Raw genomic sequence first — 5,015 nt, 5'->3', positions numbered from 1 at the left:
TATTTGAGAATAAAACATATATAGTAAAATCTCAGAAATCTTTCACAGAAATAGCAGTAAACTAATTTTTACTCCCTGTATAGTTTAAGAAACTCAAAACACTGATTCAAAATAACATATGTACTCCTCTGTTTATTGCAGAGCTATTTACAATAGCCAAGATTTGAAAGCAGCTCAAGTGCTCATCAGTAGATGGGTGGATAGAAAAGCTGTGGTACATTTACAAAATGGAATACTACTTGGCCATAAAAAAGAAGAAAATCTTGTCTTTCACTAAAGCATGGAGGGACCTAGAGAGTATTGAGCCAGACAGTAAAAGACAAATACGACATGATTTCATTTATATGTGCAATCTAATGAATAAAATAAACAAACAAACAAAATAGAAACAGACTCATAGATATAGAAAATAGACTGATGTCTGTTAATGGGGAAGGGTTTTGGGGAGCTGGGTGAAAATGTTGAAAGGAAATAAACAAAACTCATAGACACACATAACAGTTATAAAAAGAAAAGGGGGTTGGGGGACCTAGAAGAGCATCAAGGAGTGATAAATAGTGATAGAAGACTTGAATTTGTATGTTGAATACACTATACAATATACAGATGAGGCCCTGGCCGGTTGGCTCAGCGGTAGAGTATCGGCCTGGCATGGAGGAGTCCCGGGTTCGATTCCCGGCCAGGGCACACAGGAGAAGCGCCCATCTGCTTCTCCACCCTCCCCCTCTCCTTCCTCTCTGTCTCTCTCTTCCCCTCCTGCAGCCAAGGCTCCACTGGAGCAAAATATGCCCGGGCGCTGAGGATGGCTCTGTGGCCTCTGCCTCAGGCACTAGAATGGCTCTGGATGCAACACAGCGACGCCCCAGAGGGGCAGAGCATCGCCCCCTGGTGGGCATGCCGGGTGGATCTCAGTTGGGCACACGCAGGAGTCTGTCTGACCGCCTCCCCGTTTCCAGCTTTGGAAAAATGAAAACAAACAAACAACAACAAAAAAAAACCAATATACAGATGATGTAGTATAGCAGTGTACTGACACCTACATAGGTTTATTAAACAATGTAATTGCAATAAATTTAATAAAAATGTAAAGAATTTTTAATATTACAATGTTTCTAGTTTATGATGGCACTTTTCTTCTCAAATGCCTTTTGGAAAAACAAAAAAAGATGATAAATTCGAAAGAGAAAATTAATTAACAGCACCATGAAATAAGCAGTGACAATTAGCACCAATGACAAATTCTTGGAAGTTAGAAATCAAGTAAAGCAAGATGAGTAGAAAAAGAGGGAAGCAAGAGTGTTCCTGCCCTGGATGTATATCTGACAAACAGAATTTATATAGCTGCATCTTGTAGGGAGCCAAAAATACCAGGGGACTGTGAGATTAGAATGATACAAAAACAGGTATGGCTGTGGCATTACCAATCTGAGTTACTACTGTGATAAATGATTACACTCTCTCTGGTACTTACTCACCTATAATCTCTAGATGACTTTGCACACTTCAAAAGAAAATCGGTAGGGAAAAATAAATCCCAACACTAAACTATTATGGCCTTTGATAATGAGCGTTATATGTGAGGAATGTACTCCAAGAATGAAATTTAATAAAATTTCATGCAAAAAGGCAGACTTTTCAAATGATGTCCTATGTGCTGAAAGCATACTATAGAGAAGGCCACACGGCATAGTGTCTTTGGGAATCAAAAGGCCCTGGACTTGATTCTTAGCCTCTCTACTTTCTATGTGACATGGAGCACCTTAAATATTGATTTCATTAAAAATAGACTCTCCATTACTTGGTTATTTTGAGAGTAGTGATAGCATAGCATATAACCTGTTTAATGAAAAGGCAATTTTTCACTAGAGCACAGAGTATATAATCACAAAACTTCAGGAATTACTCAAAGTATATAAGCACTTAACTATAATCATATAATAAGTCTTAACTATAAAGTTTTTAAATAAGGACTATTTACCAAAATGAAATAAATATAAAATGCCCACTGAATTTTCAGGGTAATAGAGGACATAAGAAAAATAAAAACAAATTGCTTATGGAAATAGCCATTTTGATAGAAAAATTAAGGAATAAAATTTAGGATTTTCAAACAATTTTTTTGAAGAGTCACAGAGAAGTCTTGTTTAAAAAAAAAATCATGTCATATTATTCAGATTTACTTTTAGTCACTGCATCATGAATGAAATCTGAGTATGCAAACTGAGACTCTACAATTTAAATTTCTGTTTTAGGCCCTGGCCTGTTAGCTCAGTCATTTAAGGGTGTTGTCCCAAAATGACAAGTTTGAGGGTTCAGTCCCACAGAGCACACGCTGGAAGCAGCCAATGAATGCACAGCTGAGTGGAACAACAAAATCAGTGCTTTTTTTTGCTCTCTCCTCTCTCTCCCTTCTTCTCTCTGTCTCTCTAAAAATCAATCAATCAATAAATTTAAAAAATTAAGCCCTGGCCAGATAGCTCGGTTGGTTGGAGTGTCCTCCCGGAGTACAGAGGTTTATAGTTCGATTCCCTGGTCAGGGCACATAGCGGAACAACTTGATGGCTCTCTCTCTCTCTCTCTCTCTCTCTGCCTCTCTTCCCTTAAAAATTAATTAATTAATTAATTTTAAAAACCTGTTTTGCTGCAAAGAATCATTAAGCATGCTAATAATAAATGAATATAAGCAAAACAAAAAACATTTCTTATCAAATGAAAAATTAGATAAGTGATAAAAATTAAAACTTAAAGAATATAAAGAAAATGACTAGATATATTTAAGTTTCCTAAATCATTAATAATTGTTTTTGAAAATATATACAATTGGCACAATAATTTAAATTGCTTTTCATTAAAATCACCATCTGATATTGTGAAGTTATGTGACCGTCCACAAAAATTTGAGGAATAGATTGCATGGTGTACTAAGTAATGGCATCTAAGAGAAAAAAAATTCTATAAATAATTACCATTTAAACATTGCATGAGCCTATCGAAAAATGCTCAATTGATCATTCTTGCAATAACTTAATTTTATCAATAACTTAAGACCTGAGAAAATGTGATGTGCTTACATAAATTTATTTTTAGCAGTAGCAGGCAAAAAAATTTTAATTTTATGTTATTCTCTCTCATCCCAGTCATACATTATGATGGATTATTTGGCCCAGTGACTGCGTGCAGAAGGATATTTTCTTATCACCCTCTCTCTAATTCTGGATCAAGTCACCATCAATATTTCAGAACAGAAACAGAATACTCATTAATTGAAAATATGAGAAATAGATGAAAACAATGGCCTAGCCCCTTTTTATTTTTATTTTTTGGTTCAAGTACCTCTTTTATAAATAAGGCCCAGATAGTTTGCTGTTAAAATATTTGGCACACTCTCAACTATGTCCACATCCTTTTTAAGGTGATCATTTGTCTTTAAGGAAGTGAGTCATGTTGATAATTCAAAAATATATTTAATAGAATGATGCTTCTTATATGCATTGTGTAACAAATAACAAATTATTTTATCTTGTAAGACTAACCTACAAGACAACCATTTAAAAGTATTATCTTGACTTCTCTAATCATTTTTTCTAATACTCTCATTTACAGTTATAAGGATAATCACTGTACTGGAGTGAGCAAATGTAGGTTTACAGTTTTTTATATGGAAAAAAAAAACCCAGATACTTTTTTTCACAGCACCTCAAAGGCAGTTAGCTGCTTAAGGATGAAGATGAACATCTTTCCCAGCCAGTGGCTGTTATAAACACATTAAAATGGACAATGAACACAAACTTCGTACCATTTATGAGAAGCATATGACCTCACAAGTTGCTGCTGACACTCAAGGTAAAAAAAATAAAATAAAAGGGTTATGTGGTTTGGATCAGTAGTGGGAATGACAAACAAGGTTTTACCATGAAGCAGGGTGTCTTGACCTATTGCCGTGTCTGCCTGCTGCTGAGTAAGGGGCACTCCTGTTATAGTCCAAGTAGACTGGGGAGAGAAGGCACAGATCTATTCGGGGTTGCACTGTAAATGCCAGTCTCAGTGTTCTCAACTTGGTCAATGGGGAAAAGAAAAAGAGAAGAGAGATATTCCTGGTCTCATGGATACTACTGTGCCCCTTGCCTGGGACTCAAAAGAGCTAGTTGAATCTGCAAATTTGTCAGTCTTTCTAAAGATGGCATTTACCAGTATGTTGTGAGAAAGCCCCTACACAAAGAAGGTAGAAAACATAACGCCAAAAAACCCAAATTCAGCATCTTGTTACTACTCCATGTGTCCTGATACACAAACGTGGGTATACTGCTCTGAAGAATCAAGTACTAAGAAAAATAAGAAAGGGGCTGTAAATATGCTAAACTGTTGGCTAAGAGAATAAAGTAGGGCAAATAAATAAATAAATAAATAAATAAATAAACAAAAAAGAAAAAGAAAAAACCCATCAGGAACGGATTGCCAAGAGACATAGGCTGTCCTCTAAGAGAGCTTCTACTTCTAAGTCTGAGTCTAGTCAAAAATGAGATTGTCTAATCATAACAAACAAATAAGAACAAACATAAAAAATACAATTAATAATACAATAATAAATAAAACAACTCAACTGTAAACCAACTTTTTCCCATCCCTGTATTTTTTAATTGATTTTTAGAGGAGAGGAAGAAAGAGAGAGATCAATTTGTTGTTCCGCTTCTTTGTGCCATCATTGGTTGATTCGTGTATGTATCCTGACTGAGGATCAAATCTGCAAAGTCAACATGTCAGGGAGACGCTCTAACCAACTGAGCTACCAGGCCAGGGTTTACCCCTGTATTTTGTATACTGCTTTTGTTTATTTAATATCAAAACAAGTTTTTAAGATTTTGTTTTTGCTTAATTTCTAGTATGTATTTTTTATATCTATTAGAGGTCAAAACTCACTTATTATTTTAATTTTGTTTAGTTTTGATATATGTATCTGAATTATAAAGAGAGATTTTTTAAAAGCTTGCAAACCAATCTTATAAATTATCTTGTAT

The 5,015-nt window shown here is 35.0% G+C and overlaps 1 pseudogene; it reads left to right on the top strand.

The window, feature by feature from the left end:
• The first annotated feature begins 3,737 nt into the window (after nt 1-3,737).
• Nucleotides 3,738-4,520, top strand: LOC136404157 (small ribosomal subunit protein eS6-like; annotated as a pseudogene).
• The last annotated feature ends 495 nt before the right edge of the window (nt 4,521-5,015 follow it).

The sequence above is a fragment of the Saccopteryx leptura genome, chromosome 4 (genome assembly GCF_036850995.1).
Source record: "Saccopteryx leptura isolate mSacLep1 chromosome 4, mSacLep1_pri_phased_curated, whole genome shotgun sequence".
NCBI lineage: Eukaryota > Metazoa > Chordata > Mammalia > Chiroptera > Emballonuridae > Saccopteryx > Saccopteryx leptura.
This window is presented reverse-complemented; position numbering and strand designations above follow the sequence as displayed.